The 23,845-nt window shown below is 45.7% G+C and overlaps 1 protein-coding gene and 1 non-coding gene across 6 annotated transcripts in view; one reads left to right on the top strand and one right to left on the bottom strand.

Annotated features, from left to right (window-relative positions):
- Positions 1-10,752, bottom strand: part of RAI14 (retinoic acid induced 14) — a 129,595-nt gene extending 118,843 nt beyond the window's left edge. For 3 of the 5 annotated variants that reach the window (XM_045021695.1, XM_045021699.1, XM_045021698.1), the window contains exon 1: positions 10,571-10,752. The gene's annotated coding sequence lies outside the window, so the exon portion shown is untranslated. Of the gene's footprint in view, positions 1-9,631; positions 9,744-10,570 lie in introns of those variants that run through there. The other 2 variants (XM_045021696.1, XM_045021697.1) reach the window with 2 other exon arrangements.
- Positions 10,753-17,865: 7,113 nt separating this feature from the next.
- On the top strand, positions 17,866-18,001 carry LOC123373447. Its single transcript, XR_006580730.1, has one exon. It is a non-coding gene; the product is annotated as a U4 spliceosomal RNA (small nuclear RNA).
- Positions 18,002-23,845: the final 5,844 nt, after the last annotated feature.

Genomic DNA, 23,845 nt, shown 5'->3' with positions numbered 1-23,845 from the left:
CAAGATCACATTGCCTACAGTATGTGCATTTTATATATTATGGCATTATCTAAATCCACAGCAGAATGAAATTTTTGGCAGGATGCCAAAAAAAAGGGGGGGAGGGGCCGGGGGAGAGAAACCAACCACCCCACAGATTCCCAGGTTTAGTATTGTTCATGACCCACATACTCTAATCTTTTCATCAGAGACAACTAAAAACAAACATTAAGATTAGAGTTTGTGCATCATAATGCTCACGATCCCTCAGCAATAGAGGCACAAAAACCTGTAAAAACAACTGGCTTTTGTTTCCTCTTTAGTAAGGTCTACATTCTCAAAAGGGAGTAACTATTGGAATTAGCACAGAAGAGGTCAGTGTCCCACTTCAGCACACCTTTATGACAAGTGTGCCTCTCCCACAGATAAAAGGTAGTAACGTACTGTATTACTGTTGTACAAGATACAGGCACATCCACTGAAATTCACAAATGAGCACTGCTCCACGACCTTCCAAAACAGTATTTCACAGGGGATACAGAGGTACTAACAAAGATCATCTTTCCAATCCATTTATCAAATAGAGTGTACCAGTAGTTCCCATTTTAGAGCAGATGCAATAATAAATATTGAGCCCTGTCAATTTGTACCCACGGCATCTTACTGAAGTCAGAGCATGTAAATCCACAAGTTCCGCAGGTTAATTCTGGTTAAAAGCATTCGATTGCAAGTTCAATTAAATACGCAATACTTGATCTGTAGTCCCTTTAGTATATAATTTAAAAAATATTAACCTTCAGCAGTCCATACTAAAACCCCAGCAAGGTTCACTGTCAACGCAGAAATGCCACAATTTTACAATAAGGTGCGGTAGGGTAGTGGTAATCTGAGGCCCCGATATTTCTATATGTATGGTGTCTGAACCTAAAATTCATACAAGTAAGTATTAAGGCTTAAAAAGTTACTAGGGCAAGCATTCCCATTGATTTACATTAGGGCAAATCAAATCAAAGTAAATAGCAACCCTAGGCTTATATTTTCTCCCAATTAAAATTATATTAGAATCAGAGCCAGGTCTTTCAAACAACATTGTAATTAACTCCTTGAATGCCCCTTGAATTCAGTGAAGCAACATAAAATGCCCTTAGGGCATTCTGTATGCTCTATTTTTGTGACACTGAAAATGACTCTCTGCTGCTAAGGCTCATTGCCCTGAATGTCTAACACGAGAAGGGTTAAATATTGGAGAAAAATATCAGTGTATTTCTGCAAAGTAGAAGATGTAAGTTCTATTGTCACATTCAGTTTTTCTACCAAGTGATAGCCCTATCTCTTTCTGACCACATTTGTATCCAATTTATGACATTCCTATACTCACAGCACAATACTAATCTCAGAATTAATTCTCAATTGAGGAGATGGAGATTAGATGAATGCAAAGTCAGCCCGCCCATTAGGAAAGGCTACAAAACCTTCATATCTGATAAAGCTTTTCCAACATAATCAAAATGACGTTCACAACTTCAACCAGTCCTCTCTTTCCAACCTCACTCTCCCCCTACCTCAAGTAGAGCTTTCTATCAGCCAATAAAGGAGAAGAGTCAGAGACTCCATGAAGTAAAAACCTGCATACCAAACACCTAGCAGGGATTCTCCTTTGCCCAATAACGCTTCAGATAATAAATTTCCTCCTAGGCCATGAATTCAGCTCTCATTCCCAAGAACAAACTCTGCTGGCACTTAGTGTTCCTCTGTTAATTAGCCACAGGCACTTGCACAGCTAGTGACTATTCTACTGCCCACCTCAATACCTGTGCTTGTCACACATCCTTCACACGGTTAGGCTCTGCTGACCCAGTTAACAAGAACAATAATGCCACTCACAAACCTGGGTTTCTTCCATTGCCAGAGCCACTGGGCGGGCTTAGCTTTTGTCCATCCTCTTAGCGGCTTTTGGTTACCATACTATACAAGTTGGCACCATACGGAAAGATACCTCCAGCACTTTCCATTCTATTAAATATCTTGTGATTTCCATCACATTCACATCATTTCCCTCCCCCCAGTCTATGGCAGAGAACCGTATGCCATCTGACAAATAATGGAAAGGGTTACTGTATCATGAGTGTATCAGCGTGGCTCAGTTTTTTCCCATCTTAAGCAAGCCATCTTCCTGCTTACATCATATAAAAAGGCAACTGGAACAAAGTGATTTTAAACTTCATGTACCTAGAAAGACAATTCGTGTCTTGGTTAATCTACTTTTACTGACTATGAAAACACATTGAGAAATTCACTGTGTGACTCAAGGGCTACTCAAGACAGAGAATGAATGATTTGTACACAGCTAATCCTACTTTAAACAGAATCATAGACATTAGACACATCAGAGACCTTTGGTGACCTAGTCCCACCCTGCCTGTTTAGGACAGTCTCCTGTGTCCTCCAGCTCTTTGTCATCTCTGCTTTTAGATGGGTTAAGCAATGTGCACTCAACTTCCCTTGGGAGATTTTTTTCCACTCAAATACAGTACATCCCACTGTTGGAAAGCTTTCCCCCCTGATATCCTTCTAAAATTCTCTATTGTATCACATTCTCCTAGCTGTAACCTTTGTGGTAATAAAAAAATTATCTTCCAACCTAGTTGCTTACAACCATCCAGCATTTTTTGTAACCATATTGCTGTAGTCACCCACCCACCAGTAAATGTCATTTCACCAAGCTTTTCATTTTCTCCCTCACAGGGTGCACAGAGAAGGGATGTTTTCTCTCCCTTTACAGAAGAGGCTGAGGGTTGGCCCCCTACATCCACCAATCCCCTTTAATCCATAGCTACATCAGGGGACTCACCACAGACAAGGACCACCCACATGAAAATCTCTTGCCACCAAACTGCTAACTGCCACACAGCACCCAAGCCTCACCTTGACAATCACTGCCCCTGGAACATCCCTCAGAGGGTGAAAAGAGGTTATGAGAGTGAACCCACGTAGTTTACTGCCAACTCTTTGTAGACACTTGGAAAAGAAAAGACTAAGGGGGGACATGATAGAGGTATATAAAATCATGAGTGATGTTGAGAAAGTGGATAAGGAAAAGTTATTTACTTATTCCCATAATACAAGAACTAGGGGTCACCAAATGAAATTAATAGGCAGCAGGTTTAAAACAAATAAAAGGAAGTTCTTCTTCACGCAGCGCACAGTCAACTTGTGGAACTCCTTACCTGAGGAGGTTGTGAAGGCTAGGACTATAACAATGTTTAAAAGGGGACTGGATAAATTCATGGTGGCTAAGTCCATAAATGGCTATTAGCCAGAATGGGTAAGAATGGTGTCCCTAGCCTCTGTTCGTCAGAGGATGGAGATGGATGGCAGGAAAGAGATCACTTGATCATTGCCTGTTAGATTCACTCCCTCTGGGGCACCTGGCATTGGCCACTGTCGGTAGACAGATACTGGGCTAGATGGACCTTTGGTCTGACCCGGTATGGCCTTTCTTACGTTACACTCATGTTGCTTTGCCCCATGGCTCTAGGGTCAGGGAGAGTCCAGCCAGAACAACAGCCACAGTCCCTCCCTTCTTACAGCTCAGATCTTCCCCAAGTCTCTACAGATGGGCGTCTATAGGGTTGAGAGGAAGAAGCAAGCATACTGCAGTGCTGGTTCCTCTTTCTGCACTAAGATCCACAGATTCTGGCTCCTCTCTGCAGAGGCAAGGGGACTAGAGTTATTACATTTCACAGTTTGCACTACTAATAAATGCTTCTTACTTTTTAATCATTCAGATTCCTATGCTGACAAGCTGAGGTTAGGCATCTTATAGGTTCACCATAGATGTACAATTTTTGTTTCACAGTCAAATTACTGACTCGTTTATTTTAAATCTAGTTTATATTCAATGAATTTTAAGTACTCTCTGTGGAAGCCAGCACAGTAAATCAAACTAATAAGACACTGACTCAGACGTTTTATTTTTTGCACAGGTGTAGCTACAAGGATGTAGCTGTACAAGTGCAAACCCTCCGGCGGGAATGCACTGCACTGGTGAAAAAAGTGACTTGTGCACAGATGCAATTTAGCATTGTTTGAAACTACAGCTATAGCGGTACAGCCACACCAGCAGAAACAAACGAACAAAAAAACCCCACAAAACACAAAACTACACATCCACTGTAGGAAATAAAGTAGAGGGTTGAAACACTGAGTTTAGACCTTGTCTGTAACTTGTAACAATTTAAAATCTGTTTTTAAGTTGATTCAGCTGATCCAGGTAAGCCACCCCTGTATGGATGCATTAGAAGCCTAACGCTAACCAATTTAAGAGTGTCCACATAGGGTTTTGTGCCAGGTTAACTATATAAACTAAAATTGGTTTTTAAACCCAACTAGTAGAAGTTGTGTGAACACACAAGGCCTTAGTGCCACCCAGTTACTGTAACTGGAAAGAATTATACAAAAGAAGAAAACAAGACCCTTCTTTGGTTTATCTTGTCCACTAATAGCGCGCTAGGTGAAATCACTGAAGTTAATTGGAGTTTACTCATTTATTCATTAGACTCACATTTTGCCCTGTGTCTAGTCAGACTCCGCTGTCTGGGCAGGTCTTTCAATGCAGAATCAGCAAACTGAATTTTTTTTTTTAAAAGGCTAGGAAAATGTAAGACCACAGAAACGGGCAGGGGCAAGGGCAGGTGTAATGATTTAAGTTACTTTAATCTCAGCTTTAGAAACCAAACAGATTTCAAGCTGCCAGTGTCTCTTTCAGTTGGGTATTGGGAGAACAATTATTTTGAGGAAGATGGAGTGGGGGTGGTGAGAAAGACTGATCTACTGTACTCTTATCTCTAACCCAGTATACGCGTCGATCAGAAGCAGACATTAGCTAGGCAACAATGCCAACAGCAGTCCAAAGCCTACTCCTGAGACATGCTTCATGGTCAGGTGCCTCAGAAGGCCAAGTGTGGCATGGGAATTATGAAAAAAAATCCTCTTAATAATGGAGAATGTTTAGTCAAAATGACAGAGGAAAGATGGTCTCGGTTTGAAACACTCTCTAGGACTTAGGAAATATGGGGCCAATACACAAAGTCTATGGCATAGCTCGGTATGATCTCAGGCAAGTCATAATCTCTTTGTGCCTCAATTTCTCATCTCTAAAAAGGAGAACAAAAATACCCTCTTCTTCCCCCTTGTGTCTTCCCTTCTCTACTTGGACTGCAAAGTCTTCAGGACACCAGTTGTTTCCAGCAATGTGTTTTTACAGCACTTTACACAGCAAGGCCTGGTTTGGATTGAGGCATCTAGTTACAAATAATAAAAATAAAAAGATTACACGAGCCACAGTTCCACTTGTTATCGTATTAAAGATTTAAGAGTGATCAGACGAAGCAATGGTGCCCAATCAAGAGCAAGGGATGTAACCAGCAGAGATGTGCTGAACAACCTATTTGTTGAGATAGCAGCACAGAAGGCATTTGGAGAACTGCATCTCACAACAGCTAGTACCTGCTACTTGTTCCTTTATGATACTTCACATCAGACAACTAATTGCTCCTTAGGGAGTAAGCAAGCATGAAGAAAGTATAAAGATTTAATCTTAAATCCAAGGCTGTACAATGTTGCTTTATGGAAGAATGCTATAAAGCAGCCCATGAAAGACAAACAGCGACATGGGAAGTGTTAACAAGGATGAACGGGTATCTTTATTTATTTATGTTAGTCTTTAAGGTGCCACAAGTACTCCTGTTCTTTTTGCGGATACAGACTAACACGGCTGCTACTCTGAAACCTTTATTTAGTGTGTGTAAGATACCTGTCAAACCTCACCCTCAAACCCTGTCCCTGCCACAAGATGATTCCCTGAAGGATTTTACCCCATTGAAGAAATATTCTCACTAAGAAAAGTTTTCAAATATTCTACTTTTAAAAAAGAGCTTGCTTATATAAATAAATATATATAAGCAAGCTCTTTTTTTAAAATAGTATATCTGAAAGTATATAGTCTGCCCTGGAAGGCATCAACTGTATGAACTAGCACGATTACAGCCACACCAAGGAAGTAAAACCTGATTGAGAAGGGAAGTGATCTTTAAACTGAAATGGCTTTAGAAAGTCAAAATAATTTGTAGGTATGCCTTGCTCCATAGAACATTTAAGAGAAAAGCTCAGCCTGCTAAGGAATCAACATCACTAACCCTACAATTAAGTACTGAGAGCACCGAGGGCGGAGTGAACCCAACCAACCATAGCAGTACCCTCCACCCTGGCACCACAACACTAATCCTAGCTGAATGAGGAGGGGAGACCCTGGGGGACCCTGCCCCTGGAAATTTCCACTATATGCATCCGACGAAGTGGGTATTCACCCACGAAAGCTCATGCTCCCAAACGTCTGTTAGTCTATAAGGTGCCACAAGACTCTTTCCTGGGGGAGGGTGAAGGGGGGGAATAGAGAGTGAGCCCATCCCACACTCACTGCACAGCTGCAGTTCCTGTCCCACCAGGCGGGGCCTGGCTTCCCGCTTTCAGCGTTGCAACCCCATGCACCAGGCTGCAACACCCAGAGTGGTGTGGGTGCAATTTAACCCATGAATCCATGTTAACACTGCCCCTCGCGAGCACCCATTCATATCCGTATTATTGAAAACCCTTTCCTTAGGGACAGGATGCAATGTCAATATATCAAACTGACTTCACTGTAAATACTGCATATACTAATACAAAGGAAGGGTGGTATAATGGTTAAGGCACTACTCAGGTAGACCCAGCTTGAATTCCCTACTCCAGTGGTCTCCAAAGTGGGGTGCGCAAGAGGATCCTTGGGGGTGCGCAGCAGGAGGAGCGCTTTTTTTTTTTTTTGCTTCGTCAGTTCAGGCAGGAGTCCGAGCGGCCTTTTTATTTTTTTAATTTTTTTTGCTTTGGCAAAAATGGTAGAGTCGGCGCAGCAGCGGGTGCGTGCCCAAAAAATTTTTACTAAAGGGGTGCACGATCAAAGTTTGGAGACCACTGCCCTACTCCACCACAGACTTCTGGTATGATCTTGGGCAAGTCAGTCTCTTCTGCAACAAGAAATGGAGGAGCTAGGACCGTCAAATGCTGCTGCCACCAGGTCTGTTTTAGTTTCTATCCCTGAAGCTCTCTCTAACCGTTTATACCAGTTCCCAGCTGTAAGGGCCAATGGTGAATTTAGCCCTCTCTCTTTCCTACCCTAAACCCAACTTTATTCCAAGCAGTTTTATGATAGTTTATTACTTAAGCTGCCATCATTAAAAGTATTACTTCTGCAATCTCTAATATAGACCCCCTCTTAAAAGAATTAAGCATTATGCACAGTAGAAAAGCTACTGCCAGAATAGCAGTAATTTCAATTCATATCTTCTGGTGAAGTCATAACCCACAGAAACCAGCACAAACCTGCCTAGATAGTTGATATAAATCCCAAAAGCGTTTTCTTTTGGCTATTTTAGTTTCTGCCTGAGACGGCAAAGAACAAAACACTAAAGCTTTAGATTTGTTAGTTCTATTTTTATATATTTTTGTGTATTGTTATTTCAGGTATCACCACCATGCAACAAGAACCAGAACATACTCAGCTACCAGAATGAATTGATCATAGTGGATTATTACTACAGCTGGTGCAAAGACTGTGCCATTAATCTTCACAAAACCTAGAACTGCCCAGAAACTTAGCTTCCAGTCCTCTTGGAACTGTTCTCCTTTTAAACACATATGCCTCACCAAATGGGGCTGCGGAAAGGTACCCAAGTGGGGCTATATCAAAACTGAACAGAGATGCGTTATTAAACCCTTTCATGAAAACTTTCAGCAGCAGCTCTGTTCACTCTACTCTTACCCATTTTACGTAATCAGTGGTTTTTGGGAAAGCCGGCTTCTTTGTTATATTGATAGGTGCATTTCTGGATTAGGGAAGAGAATGGTACACACACATATCCCCAATATTTTGGAGTCTGAAGGATATACTCTTGCTGTGCATGGTATACAGGTAAATGTTGGCAAGGCACTTTGCTTCTCTATCAGACAGAATGTCTGGTTCTAAACAAGTCTTGTGTTGTTCTTCTCAAATGCTCTTTCACACCTCTGTTTATGTAGTTGTTGTGTGACTCTTTCATTAGCAAATACAAAAAAGTTCACTTACCTCTCTTTATGAGTGTGTGCCAAAAGCTAAGCACGTCTAGAGATTTATAAATTCCACCTAATCAGTCTAGAGTGTCTGGTCTAGTAATATACATATATTTGGTGTTTTAAGCTTTTTAATGCTATTCTGAAACCAGCAGGGAGATGGCACTAAATAAGAGGCTTCAAAATGCACAACTGATGATTGGACAATAAATGTTTAAAATCTGTCAGTACAGTGAGTGTTTTGCATGCATAATCATTAACCATATTTATATTCTATTACAGGTTCATGTTCTTAAACGGAGGAATATTTAAAAGTAGATTTTTCAGTGAGAAACTAAAATGATTTGACAAGTAATACAATACAGCCAAAAAAAAAAGGAGAGGGGAAGGAAAATCCTCTTCACAGGTTTTTGGTAAGAATTAGAAATATGAACTCCAGTGTGGATCTGACTGGGTTACTAATCCGGTCCATTTTTAATTGTCACCTGTGGGAAATCCTGATCTGATAAGATTATTTCCAATAAACTGAAACTTTTTACCCTCAGTATCCCCTTAAACTGCTACTTTTGCAGTTATGAACTTTTAAGATAAATTTAGTTCATAACAGTAAAAAAGAAAATTATATAGGAAGGACATCAGGTTTAAAAAAAACTAAAAAAGCAAGGTCCTTATGCTACTCAGAGTAACTTTGAACGTTAAGAATCTAGCTTAGTGCAAATAATACAAAGTATCTCTGTACTTTACTTTCTACATCTTTCAGAGCCTGAACAACAAAAACAGATTAATGGATTTTACTCTCAGATTAGAGCACAGGCAGAATGCCCTACAATATTTGTTTTGCCAAGACTGCAGGGAAATTTGTCTTTCAAAAAAAATTCCATTGGAAAGTAAAGGAAGAAACCATTCCTATTCTGGCCAAATTTAAACAGACAGAGTCAAGGACAAGGTAACCCATCTTAAAGAGTAAAAAACAGGAAAGGGGTTGGGGGGTACTCACACACACACACACACACACACGTCTGTTTTGGCCACTTTTCTCAAAAGTTACTTTAAACTCAGTCCTCATAACTCCCATATGTACATGACTGTTTCTGGATGGAGAAAAATTTCACCAACGGAGATGCGAACACCAGAAGAGAGGTTTATACTTTTAATGCAAATGCTGACAATTTTAACTACAGCTTTGAATTTGATATTTTACAAGGGCATTAAGTGAGGTATTTTATTATTTGCAATAAAGCTATGGTAGGTTCCGATCAAGAGAATTAGAACCTCTTCTGTTAAGCAGTCCCAGCATCCCTTGCTACACAAATGGTAAAAATCCCATATGAGGGTAAAAAAGGGGAAAGGATTAAGCATTATTTACAGAAACTTTGGGCATTTAGAGTAAGAGCTTCAGCAACATAACAAAAAAAGGTGATTTTATATATTTATAGATAGATATCCACACACACACACCAAATTCCACTAGGAGATCTTTCCCCAAACCCTGCCTGTGAGACAGAGATACCTTGGCAGGGGAGGAGCTTCTTCGGGAGAGAAATCCATAGATGCTGACTGCTACCGCTTACAGTTTACTAAAGCTAGGCTATTATTACTCACACATGAGCTGCAGCTGTCAACTCTCCAAAGCCCTGATGCGACCCACCACAGGAGAGAGACTAGTGTAAAAAAAAGTTGCAGTTGAGTCACTGGCTGCTGTGCACGGCCCTCTGGATCCTCTTCAAATCCAGACGCACGGCGGTGGGGGGAAAACCTAACTTTCTGCTAAAGGAAACGCACTATCAGCAGCTTCTGGTGGGAGGGGAGCAGAGAGAAATCTCCCCGTGCTCCAGAGAGCAGAAAGCCCAACGCGGCGACCCACACCGCCTGCAAACTCTTCCCTCTCCTTAAGGAAACTTGTTCCTCCACCGCTCCGCAGAGAGGAGGCCTCCCACTCACTCAGTGGAGGCAGAGCCCCGAGCCCTGGAAATCACAGGCTGACTCACAATAAAGGAGAGCGGCTATGAAATCCTTGCCTGCTACCACTGCCTCCCTCCCGGTCTCTCCAAACTTCAGGGCTCCAGGAGCACGGGAGGAGAGACGGAAGCAACAAGGGTCGAGCCTGGAGAGCTCCCCTGCCTCCGTCTCGCCCATTCATTCCCTCCGCCCCTCCTTCCAGCGAGCGTGCATCTCTCCCCTCCACAGGCACCGCATTCCTACCCCCCTTTTCCTAGAGACCCCAGGAGCAGGCAGCAGGCTCCCCACTTCGCCTCCTCCTTCCCCTGCCCGTTCTCTGTGGGCTGAGCCATGCACACAATGCCCCGATTCATAGCCTCCTGCCCAGCCACTCTGCTCCCTGAATTCCCAATAACAAAAGGAAGGGGTGGGAACAGGACACAATAAAAAAAGAGAGAGAGAGAGAGAGAGCGCTGGATAAATAGATGCCAACTTCTGTGAGGACACTCACCCCATGCAGGCTCCTTGCCCTGCTGCCGCCGGCGGCTCCGGAGCTGCACACGCTCAGCGCCCGACACGCTGGCCGGGGAGAGGGAAGCGGAGCAGCAGCTGCCCTGGGAAAGTTTCCTGCTGCTGGTGGTGGTCAGCGCGAGCCACACACACGCAGCGAGCGCCCAGCTCCCAACGTTCCGACTGCTCGGGGAGGGGCAGGAGGAGGAGGGAGGGGAATTACATCACTCTGAGCCCACGTGACCGCAGCGCTCCTGCCCCTGTTGAGGTGTGGGGCGCGGGGACACAGCTCGGCGCCGGGCTGGGGCTTGAGCCCGACATTCTGAGAGTCACGTGGCAGGCGGGGTTGCGCCCCTCCGAGCCGCTGCTGCGGCAGGTCGCTGCTCTGTAGCGCCCCCAGCGGTGGCTGCGGCTGCAGTTCCCGTCCCCAGCCGCTCACTGCCCTGGAGAAGCCGGGGCATGCGCCCAGGGCTCTGGGGGGGAGAGTCAGGGGGTAGATGAAGGAAGGGGGCAGGAGGTAAAAAGAGATGGGAAGGATGGGGGAAGAGGAAGGAGCGGGGAAACTGGGTGAGCAGGGGAGCTGGAACAATTTGTATGTGGGGCAGGGCTGCCCAGAGGATTCAGGGGGCCTGGGGTCTTAGGCGGCGGGGGGGCCCCGCTTCAGCAGTAATTCGGCGGCAGGGGGTCCTTCCGCTCCGGGACCTGCCGCCAAAGTGCCCCGAAGACCCGCGGCGGGGACCGCCCGCTGCCGAATTACCGCCGAAGACCCGGCACTTCGGCAGCGGGTCCCACTTTGGCGGTAATTCGGTGGCAGGGGGTCCTTCTGCCCCGGGGCGGAAGGACCCCCTGCCGCCGAAGACCCGGAGCAGAAGAAGCTCCGGGGGCTCGGGCCCTGCAAGAGTTTTCCGGGGTCCCCAGAGTGAGTGAAGGACCCCGCTCCAGGGGCCCCGAAAAACTCTTGTGGGGGCCCCTGCAGGGCCCGGGGTCTGGGGCAAATTGCCCCAGTCCCCCCTCTGGGCAGCCCTGATGTGGGGGTGCTGAGAGCCACTGAATCAACCTGTGAATCCTCTATGTGAGGGGAACCACTTCAAGCCAGCACCCCTAGTTCCAGCTGGTGTGTGGGTGTGGTTCAGCAAGGGGAGAGGGGTGAGACCCAGAGAGGTGGGTCAGGTAGGGAAGGGTTAGACCTGGAGAGACTGGATGGAGCTGGGAAGAGCTAAACCATTCCACCTTCCTGGCTTGTGGCTCCAGGTTAAACCAGCTCAAGGATGGGCACAAGGAGGGACCAGAGCCACTGGACGTGGAAGATGAGCCACTGTGGACAGCCCCAGCCACATCATGAGGCACTTTGCTGATGAAAAATGCCTACCCTGCTTTCCCTCCCAGTGTATCTCTAGCTGTGGCAGGCGCTTCCCAGAAGCCTCTCGTTGGCAGCAGCCCTCTGACCCTTTCTACCCCTTAGATTGTAAACTCTTTGGGACAGAGACTAGGGTGACCAGATAGCAAGTGTGAAAAATCAGAACAGGGATGAGCGGAGAAGGGGGGCAATAAGCACCTATATAAGACAAAGCCCCAAATATTGGGACTGTCCCTATAAAATCGGAACATCTGGTCACCCTAACAGAGACTGTCTTTTTGTTCTGTGTGTGTGTGCAGCATCTACCACAATTGGGTCTTGGGCCACAATCGGAGTGCCATGGCATTACTATCATACACATAAATAATAATAACAAAGTGCTTTCAATCTGTATAAGACATGAGACAAGGGATGGATACAGACCGACAGTGTTGGCCAGCATGCTAGGCAGTGGTCTCAGTTCACCAGCAGCCTAACTGTTGTCAAGTTTTTGTAGGCATCACAGTAAAGGAGGGATTTGAAGAAGCATAATGAGGTAATTTTTGTGGATGTTTATAGGGAGCTCTCCACAGGCACCGGCTTCCTCCTTGATCAACTCCCGCCCGCTCCGCCCCAAGTCTCACCCCCACTCCACCCCTTCCCCCAAGCCCTCACCCCCACCTCACCTATTCCCAACCCTGCCCTGCCTATTCCCCACCAGTTTCACCCTCTCCCCCATACGCGCCCCATCCCCCTTCCCCAGTTTCCTCCCTCTTCCCAGAGCCTCTCCTGCACAGCACAGAACAGCTGATCTACGGTGGGTGGGAGGCACTGGGAGGGCAGGGGAGGAGTTGATCGGTGGGGCTGCCAGCGGGTAGGAGGCGCCGGGGGGAAGGGGTCACCCACTAATTTTTTTTCGTGGGTGTTCCAGCCCTGGAGCTCCCACAGAGTCAGGGCCTATGGAGCTCTCCAATCCCTACCTGAGAAAGCCTCGGTTCACAAACTTACAAATTCCCCTATTAAGACCACACTTCTTGTCACTAACATCCCATGAAAAATCCATCCCTATAGTTGATGGATTTTAGCTGATCCGTCAGAGCATGACAGATACATATTAATGTACCTCATTAATAATCCCCTATATTTGGTTCCACTTCACAAGCCCATGACCTCTTCCTAATAACTGCAACTAGCCTCTCAGCCCAGATCCTCCCTCACTCTCAACATTCACCAGTGAGCACTTCCCCCAAACACCCATGTGGTTGTTATAATAGCCACATGTATTGGTACTGTGAAAACCACACCAGTGTCATAAGGAAGTGCACTTACAGAAATGAATGTGTGATCCCTATATTGTGCAGTGATATTTACTTTGACTGTGAGAACAGAATCAAATAAATCCACCAACACCATTTTCCCTCTTTCTTCTTCATTTTTCTTTTAAAAAACACAGGGAAATGAAAAATGAAAAACTATGTTAATCTAATGCTAAGGCTGAGAATTTAACTTGCACAAAAATAGGAACATATGAAAGTTGCATTTTATACAACAATAGCATTTTATGCATTAACATTATAGGGCACATTGCATATATGTAGGATTTTGTATTCCTGTTTATGCTGTAAAATGCATACCTTCAAAGTACTAGAGTCACACACTCCATTGCTTCTGTAGGCTGAGCTCATTGCACACACCAAGGGCTCCTTGCATCTCTTCATTTTTCCCACAAGCTCCCTGTGTGCCACCCTCCAATCCTCCTCCTACTCCCCTTTTCTCCTCCATACCAAAGTCTCCCATTCTCCCCCATATTAGAGGTTCTGTGTGCTCCCCAATCTTCCCTTCCCTTTACCATTCTTATTTATTTTCTTTCTGTCTGGAAGAGAAGTCATTCAAGGTGCCAGCATTTTAAAACCTATTGGGACTATGGGCAGAGTTGAAATGGAGAGTGGTGTCATACTGGAAGATACTAATGGCTAGGGTGACCAGATGTCCCAATTTTATAGGGACAGTCCTGATATTTGGGGCTTTTTCTTATGTAGGCTCCTATTACCCCCGCACCCGCTGTCCCGATTTTTCACACTTGCTGTCTGGTCTCCCTACTAATGGCTGTCATCAACTGGTTATTTGATCTATAGACCAGCAGTTCTCAGCCAGGGGTACGCATACCCCTTGGGGTATGCAGAGGTCTTCCAGGGGGTACATCAACTCATCTAGATATTTGCCTACTTTTACAATGGGCTACATAAAAATCCATAGCAAAGTCAGTACAAACTAAAATTTCATGCAATGATTTGTTTATACTGCTTTTTATACTATATTCTGAAATGTAAGTACAATATTTATATTCCAACTGATTTATTTTATAATTATATGCTAAAAATGAGCAAGTAAGCAATTTTTCAGTAATAGTGTGCTGTGACACTTTTGTATTTTTACATCTGATTTTGTAAGCAAGTACTTTTTAAGTGAGGTGAAACTTGGAGTATGCAAGACAAAACTGACTCCTGAATGGGGTACAGTAGTCTGGAAAGGTTGAGAGCCACCACTGTAGACAATTGCAGAGGTAGTTGAAGCAGCTGGCTGCGCTAACCAGAAGCCATGACCTCTGTTTGCCCAACTTTCCCTACTTCTGATTTTCACCAAAATCAACAGGTTTCTTCCCACTGATGCCTAAAACATTCCCTGAAATGTTGGAATTGATCTGATGTGGTGAGAAATGCCATCAAGTTGGGTGTAGGGCCTTGCTTCACTTGGCCAAAAATACTACATATATCCCATATAACATTCCATATTATTGGGGACCATCCCGATATGAAGGGCTTTGTCTTATATAGGACCCTATTACACCCCCACCCCGCCCCATCCCGATTTTTCACACTTGCTATCTGGTCACCCTACATATATGCAACATGGCTGACTTAATCATGGTTTAGGAATCTTGTGCTTGATTTGTGGAACAATCTAATGTCAGTGAAATTCCAGTGTAACCCATGGATTTAGTTACCCTAGCATAAAAGTGGTGTAATAAAGTGGAGAATCAGGCCTCCTAAATTTTAAATTTTTGGACTATAGTTAATTTACACTCTCAATCTTAATGCTAATTGTTATAAGGTTGAGTTTTGGAGGGCATGTGTAGCAGTAGCATGTCATACATTTAGTCTCCAACAAATTCTGGCTCCATTATTGTATAATTTTCAACCTTTGGTGAATATAATACTAATTAGATCAGAGTGAAATACTGTTCATCGTCTCAAAAAATTGTAATTGAGGATAACTCTCTTAAAAACTTTGTTCCCACGGTTTGTATAAAATTGTAAAATCATCTTAATTTCTTTTAGAGAGCCTGACTGCACTCTAGGTTAGATTTATTTTATGCAAAACAGTGCTTTCATCTATTCCTCTGCAAGTTCCCCTTTGGGTGCCCAAAAATAGCTGCTGCCACTTTTTGAACCTCATTCTGTTTAAAAATCATCCTCTTCTTTCATTTTAAAAAAATCACTAAGGGGTTATATCCAGGTTCCCATGCCCCTCTCTAGGAATCAGGCCATGCTTATGGGAGTTACCATCCCTCCCAGGCCGCAGAGAGATAGCAGAACTATTTTTGGTTGCTACTGGAGTGCCCACTCCTCCCCTCCCCTCGTACATACACACACAGGGGGTTTTGGCATTCAAACTGTGTAGCCATGGATTCCATAGTCATGTCTCCAGTTCAAGACCCTCCTTTGTACTGTTGCATATGAAGGGTGCAGAGCATGAGGCTGCGAATCAGGAAACCTAGATCTTATTCTTGGGTCTGTCTCTGACCCACTATGGGATCTTGGGCAAGTCACTTCAGCTGTCAGTGCCTCCGTTTTCCCATCTGTAAAATGAAGGAAATGATACTAACCTTCCTTTATAAAGCCCTTTGTGATCTATGGATTAGAAGCACTATAGAAGAGCTAAGAGTAATTGTTATAGTGAGTAGGTAGATTCTAGTCTACCAGCATGAAGGAGCCACAAAGCTGATATATACCTGTGATGGGGAGTACACCCCACACAAGGCCTGAAGATGGCTAGGTGGGTTGATTAACTGCCTAAGCTGCACCTCGAGGAAGAGATAAGGAGCAAGGACTAATTAGAGATGAAGCTCAGCTGGACACGAAAAGGAGGGGCCTGTATAAGGCCCAGTAGCAGAGCGTATAAGAGGGTAGTATGGTGAAAAATGGTAGTTACTCTCAGAGTGAGAGATGGTAAAGTAGGAAGTAGCTCAGGGACACAGCAGTAATGTTCAGTACTGTATAGACCGGGGTAGGCAACCTATGGCACGTGTGCCGAAGGCGGCACGCGAGCTGATTTTCAGTGGCACTCACACTGCCCGAGTCCTGGCCACCGGTCCGGGGGGCTTTGCATTTTAATTTAATTTTAAATGAAGCTTCTTAAACATTTTAAAAACATTTACTTTACATACCACAATAGTTGAGTTATATATTAAAGACTTATAGAAAGAGACCTTCTAAAAACGTTAAAATGTATTACTGGCACGCAAAACCTTAAATTAGAGTGAATAAATGAAGACTCGGCACACCACTTCTGAAAGGTTGCCGACTCCTGGTATAGACCTTGACTGCTTGTTGTAGAGTCCTTGGGCTAGAACCCAGTATAGAGGGTGGGCCTGGGTTCCCCTACCAGCCACTGGGAAAGTAGCAATAATATTAAGGGGCAGTGAAATGGAAGACTGCCTAAGACAGGGAGTCCCAAGACACTTTGATACATGCACCCCTTCCCCTCCCCAAAGGGGAAAATTACAGTGATTAGTCCAGAGGGCCAAGCTGTGACATGGGAGCAGCCGAGTCCTGAGAGAGACTGTGTGATGGAGTACAACTGCAGGAAGGGGTGTTGTCCTGGCAGAGCTAATCCCCAGATGCATCCCCAAGGAGGTGCTCCAGCAGTTTAAGTAGAGCACCCTGTGACAATACCCTTTGCATAGGTAGCTTCCTTTAGCAGCATAGCGCTGTGTGACATCCCTCCTCTCAGCCCTTTGCACAGGGGGCATGCTAAGGGGATGGTAAAGGAAGAGGACATTCTCTTGCACTCTCAGGTCCTGTAGAGGCCACATCAGCTAAGTATAAGGTACAGCAACCTCAGGGGTGCTCTAAATTATGCTAGAACCACACAGGCCCTTAGAACAGGGAGATGTGGACAGGTGATTGCATTATATTGACAGGTTCTTCTAACTAGCCTTTTGTGGTGTTTAGGTTTTTTTTGCAGCTTCTGGCTTGGATTCTATCTCACATTACAGACGCTCCCCGGTTATGCAAGACCCAACTTACGCAAATTTGCACTTACGGAAAAAGTTCCATAAGCCAGAAATTGGATTTTCAAGTTGTGGAAATTTTTCGCAATGTATGGGTATACATTTCTGACTTACGCAAAATTCAAGTTATGCAAGGCTTTCCGGAATGGCACGATTGCGTACGTTGGGGGGTGTCTGTACACAAGAAGCAGATTGTGTCTGCTCCCAGAGATTGTGTGCAAAGTAAAGCAGAATCCTGCACTGCTTAATCTTCCCGTAGTTCAAGATCCTTAAACTTTGTTTCATAGACCAAAACACCCATACATCATTCTACTGCACTCCCACTTTCTTGTTGGACCAGTTCAGGTTTTATTATTTCACGTCTGAATAGTTTGTTTTGCTAATCCTGAGCTATTGTTGCTCCTACAGGAGCTTTTAAAGGAAGATTGCTTTCAGATTTAGTGACTTCTTGTTTGTTCTTGTTTTGTTCTTGTTCCATTGTTCTGTATTTACAACCAATGATTTTTTACCCTTTGTCACAGATGTCTCCCACAAGTGAGCTTGGGAGGATTACAGCACATGTATTTTTATATCTGCTCTCATCATAGCTTTTTTTTTCTTTTTTCTTTTCTTTTTTTTTTAAATAACTCAGAGTGGAGTTACCCAGTATTCCTCCTGTGGCTCTGTTTACAGTGTAGAGTGGCAGTATCATAGCCAATGAAGTTAATCTGAGGCGTGATTATTGCTAGTTAAAAACTTTTCCCAATGTTCAAGGTGCCCAGATTAGACCACTTATCCCTTATTATTTATACTACTAGTTTAGCACCAGCAATGTGGTTCACGCTATGAGACAAAAAATGAAGACAATCTCTGCCCTGTGGAACTCGACAGAGAGAAAGATGACTCCAGGAAATCCAATGGACTGAAGACAGCCACACAGTGAACTTCTTGAACTGAGATGAAACCTTTGGACAGAGAGGAGGGGCTGCCAGCCACTTCAGTTGCCTTGGAGGGACAAAGAGGAAGAATCATTCAAGAAACATGTGTGAAATTCTGGGCCCATTGAAGTCAATAGCAAAACCCCCATAGACTTCAGTGGACCAGGATTTCACTCCAAATGTCAAGATTATTCAGATTTTAGGCTACTGGACCAAGATTTCTTCTAATTGTACCAATTCTACCTCCTCCCTTTCTCTCCGCATTCCTCTTCACACCTTTCTCCATCAAGTTCTGGCATATTACACTTTGTTTGAGCCCCTTATAGCCCAATGCTACTGTCATATGGAAGAACCTGTATGAATGGAAAATCCCTGCTATACCATCCTCAAGGTTCTTCTTGTTGGCTGCAGGGTTCCCTTCTTCATGGCAGTAAGGCTGGTCTGTCATCTGTCTCTCCCTGTGGCTGCACACTCCCTATCTGCTCTGGGAGCAAAAGTTGTGAAGAGGAAGTGATACTATTTGTTTCAGCATTAAATCTTTTAAGGTTGTCATAGCAGTGATCAACTGGATCTGGAGAAACTTGACATAAAGAGCAGCTGCTCCTGCCCTCCCTATCTGCGCAGCTTCGGCTGAACAGAATCAGGGCCACCCAGAGGGGCAAGTGGGGCAATTTGCCCCGGGCCCCGCAGGGGCCCCCACGAGAGTTTTTCGGGGCCCCAGGAGCAGGGTCCTTCACTCGCTCCAGGGGCCCCAGAAAACTCTTGCGGGACCCGGACCCCCCGGAGCTTCTTCCGCTCTGGGTCATCATCGGCAATTCGGCAGCGGGGGGGACCTTCCACTCCAGGGCAGAAGGACCCCCTGCCGCCGAATTACCGCCAAAGCGGGACCCGCCGCTGAAGTCCCGGGTCTTCGGTGGTAATTTGGCGGCGGGGGACCCCCACTGCAGGTCTTTGGGGCACTTTGGTGGTGGGTCCCAGAGTGGAAGGACCCCCTGTCGCTGAATTACCGCCGAAGCGGGGGGCCCCCCGCCGCCAAAGACCCCAGGCCCCCTGAATCCTCTGGGCGGCCCTGAACAGAATTGATGGGGAACAGCTTGTGTGGGCTCCAGCTGAGGAAGGGAACACTCCTCCAATGGCCCTCATCTGAAATGCACCCACTTTTATGTCTCTACCTACCTACCAAAGAAGGTGAAAGTCTGTCCCTGGGTCTATATGTATATTTTTGAATGTATAGTATACTATATAGCTATAGTAACACAGTACACAAGGGACTAATGCAATTCTGCTTCAACTACCCAGGACAAAATCATCTTTCTTTTCCCCCTTTTTGACCATATAATAAGTGGACCCTGAATATTTGTATTGTTGGTATGAAGAACACACCATGCTTTGTGTGAGTTTAGTCAGGGAGAAAATAATTTCTTGGCCTTTTGGCAAGCTTCCCCTGTAGTATCAGTGTCAGTGTGGAAATGACATATTAGGTTATCAAGTCCATCCCCTTGCAAGTGCTAGCTTGTAGTTCCCAGAGGAAAGATATATCAGCTAGATCCACGCCCTGGTCGTAGGAGCCCTGGGTGCATGGGACCCCCACAACGAGCTGAGAGCGTGCGGAGTCGGCCAGGCTCATGAGACAGTTCATGGTGTCCGACACTATCAGGGGCTCCAGAGACATCTACACAGGGCACATCACAGGACACCGTCAGTACTAGGACGAGTAAATGAGACCGCCGGACAGGGAAATAACCCACTTCCTTCCCTGACAAACCAAGGGACGCACCTCACCCATGTACCTATTCAATACACCAATACTGACTTGGACTCTAAATACATTCTACCTGAGATCACTTATTCACTGACACTTTAAAAACTCCTGCACCCCATTGTGGGTCTATGCTGGTTATGTACTGTCGAAGAAAAACTAAGTATGTATCTTGTGAACCTTGTAACCGATACTTGTAATCTCTCATAACTCAAGCCTGACCCCAGATGTACAGTACCTTCCTTCTTAACTTGTGTAAACTTGATTTTAAACATTAGCTTTAATAAAATTTTTAGATCAGTTTTTTTATTGATATATCTTTCCTCTGGGAACTACAAGCTAGCACTTGCCAGAGGATGGACTTGATAACCTAATATGTCATTTCCACACTGACTATCACCCTCAATATTATACCACAACATGGTTCATTCTGAAATGAGTTTCAAAGCACATCAAGTCCATAGAAATAGAGCAAGGATTACACAATCCTTGCAGAACAGATTACACCTAAAACTACAGTAGATCCGTAAAAATAATTGAAAAGACAGATAAGAGTTTCTTCCTATAGAAGAGCCAGATAAGCAAGTGGACACCTGTCCAAATATGTATTAAGACATTTGATGGTACAGAAAAAAAAAGCCCTATCAACAATCTATATGAGAATAACGGCACATTTCAAAACTGTACAATGTGAATTACCTGTTTATGTGGCATCCCTTTTCCAGTGCTTTTATTATTTAACGTAAAGCCCCATTCTCCCTGGAATGGCTTTTTCCACACAGCACAGGAAAAGGGAGACTCCATGAGTTTCAACTCACCTTCTTTCCTCCTCATTCTTCCATTGGAGCTGAGAGGAAAATTTGCTCTTCTCTGGAAGAAGCTGCATATCCAATCCCCTAAACCCCATGGATCTTAGCGGAACAGCTGGAGATGAGGGGGCCATCGGTGAGGAAATCCCTGGTTTCCACTCTCCTACCTGGCCCCCTTGACAACCCAACACATACGGAGTGTACCTGGAGCCTTGAGGCTTCTAAAGCGTTAAGGGGGAAATGGGCTCAAATTACTGCAGACTCTCATACCTGAGTTGCTTGGGCTCCCCTGTGAGTTCCGGGAAGGTGGGCGGGCAGCAAACATGCTGCAGAGACCTTACTTCAACATATAGGGCCATGTCCTGCTTACTGTGAGGTACACCAATTACTCCAGTACAGTACCACATGTTTGAAAGCCATGGGGTTGCTCAGGTGTAATTAAGAGGAGAATTTGGCACAGCAGATTTAAATTGATGTGAAGGATAACTCAAGACTAAAATCCTTAGTACTTTTCACCTTGCACATTATCTTGACTATGGTGTAATACATAATATTGTTTAAAGTCTCAGAGCAATTCCTAAGGATAGAGTAAGTGACATGCCATATTTAGTGCATATCTCACAGTGGGAGTTACTCCTCTGCTCTTTCTTAAAGTTTCCACTCCATTCCTGTTTTGTAAATCAATTTCCTCTTCCCATTCTAACCAAACCAATCCACATTCCTGCATATTTTGTATGACTATTTGCATTACAAGGAAATCAGGCACCTAGTAAATGGCATTTCAAGCTGCTTGTTTTTGTCTGTGCTAGTTATAGGATTTCTTAATATACTTGGCACCTGCAATCTTAAACTTTAACACTATCTCCCATGATAATTTCTGTATTGCTCTTGCTGAGGAGGTACTAAATCCTACATGCATTCTAATTCTTCTTGTAGCTCTACCAGCAACTGAAAAGAAAGTCTCCTTAATTAATATCTACCCAATAAGCAGACTTCAATTCAGATTTTCTATTTGGTTTAAATTTTTTTATTAAAGTTAATGTTTAAAATAAAATATACACAAGTTAAGAGGGAAGGTAATGTACATCTGGGGTCAGGCTTGAGTTATGAGGGATTACAGGTATTGGTTACAAGGATGAAGAGATACATATCGCATAACCAGCATAGATCCAGATTGGGGTGAGGGAGTTTTTAGAGCATCAGTGGATAAATGGGCTCGGGTACCCATGGAATGTATTAAGAGTCCAAATCAGTATCGGTGTAGCAAATAAGTACATGGGTGGAGTGTATCCCTTGGTTCGTCAGGGAAGGAAGTGGGTTATTTCCCTGGTCAGCGGTCTCAATTACTCAATGTGGTATTGCCTGTGTCCTGTGATGTGTTCCGTATAAATGTCTCTGGACCACCTGATGGTGTCTGACACCACGAGCTGTCTCATGAGCCGGGCACAGCGTTGACCAACTCCGCATGCTCTCAGTACCGTCTCATTGTGGGGGGTCCCACAAGCCCAGGGCTCCCACGATCAGGGCGTGTATCTGGACCTCGTAGCCCTGGGCTTTCAGGGTCTCAGCCAGCGGGGTGTACTTCAAAGCCTTCCATGCTCGGGCCTCGTGGAAGGCTGGTGACCTGTTTTCAAATGGCACAGTGACGTCTACCACAAGCAGGGGCGGCTCCAGGCCCCAGCACGCCAAGCGCGTGCTTGGGGCGGCATGCCACGGGGGGCGCTCTGCCGGTCGCTGGGAGGGCGGCAGGCAGGGCTCCGGTGGACCTCCCACAGACGTCCCTGCGGAGGGTCCACCGGAGCCATGGGACCGGCGACCAGCAGAGCGCCCCCGTGGCGTGCCGCCGTGCTTGGGGCGGCGAAATGGCTAGAGCCCCCCCTGACCACAAGGACCTTCTTCTTTTCTGTGTCCGTCACGATGATGTCGGGTCGCAGTCGGCTGTCTGTCCCAGGGATGGCGGAGTCGACGGTGATCTTCCCCAGGGATGGCGGGATGGTTTTCACCAGCCGGTTCTGGATGGCATTGTGGCAGTGCCGCCAGGCTCCGGAGTGCTGTTTGCATCCACACAGAATGTCGGACAGGGTCTCGTTGGCGTAGCCGCACTTCCTGCAGTGCTTGTCCCGGTTGCTGTGGCGGATGGCTCTGTTGAGGGGAACACAGTGGAGTCGGGCCCTGTGGACGAATTTCCAGTTGGCGAACCTAGTGAAGTTTCCCCCGGGGAGGAAGCGGTTGCTGGCGTCCCACTTGCTGGACACCTTGAACACCTTGCCCTGGTCCGGCTTCTGTTTGAGGTTCTTGGTATAGTGGCAGTGGATGGCGTCTTTCAGGGTCCTTTCCAGCATCGTTCTGGAGGTTGGGGTGATGATGGTGTGGTCCGGGGTCTTTTATGTGTGGAACCAGTATTCCCAGCTCCTGGCGCTCCTCGCACCACTTCCAGCGGCAGCCGATCCTCTTTTCTAGGTGTCTTGAGGCGTTGCGGGTGTGGAACAGAGAGAGGACAGGTCTCCCCCCTCTCGCCCGAACTCAGCCTCCAGGGAACCGCTGAGGTAAGTGTCAACGTCCTGCTCGGAAGGGGCCCTGGCAATGCCTTTCCTGACCACGTCCTGTACGGCTTCCTGCGCGATGCTCCTCACCGTCGGGTCTGGGCACATCAGGAGGCAGAAGGCGTGGGTCATCACTGCCACGTCACAGAGGTCGCCCATCCGAGGTACGTTGGTGCCGCCCTGCCTGTGGGAAATGTAGATTATGTCAGTGCTGGCCCTCTGGGGAAGGTAGAGCCATTTCCTCATCAGCAGCCTGATGGTGCTGTCGGCCTTGTTCAGGGGCACCTTGGTTATGGCCAATCCCCTGAAGACAAAGGAGATGCGGGGGATCAGGAAGGTATTGAGGGCATTGATCTTTTGCCAGGGGGCAAGCAGGGAGGAGTCAATTTGGGCCGCGTCTCACAGGGTCTCCGCGATGGTGTCTTCGAGGTCTGTCGGACGCGGACTCCTGTGGGTGTGCCAAGATGTTGGTATACCTCTCCCTCTTCGAGGGAGGCCATGGGCTCACCCTGGATCAGGAACTGTGATGGCTGGACGAGAGCCCTGGCACTGCCCTCAACGTGGAGGGAGGTGCAATTTTGGGGGTTGAAGTGGAGGCCCATCCAATCGGCAGCTCGGC

The sequence above is a fragment of the Mauremys mutica genome, chromosome 6, assembly GCF_020497125.1.
Source record: "Mauremys mutica isolate MM-2020 ecotype Southern chromosome 6, ASM2049712v1, whole genome shotgun sequence".
Taxonomy (NCBI): Eukaryota; Metazoa; Chordata; order Testudines; family Geoemydidae; genus Mauremys; species Mauremys mutica.
The sequence above is the reverse complement of the archived record's forward strand: the minus strand, read 5'-3'. Positions and strand labels throughout refer to the sequence as shown.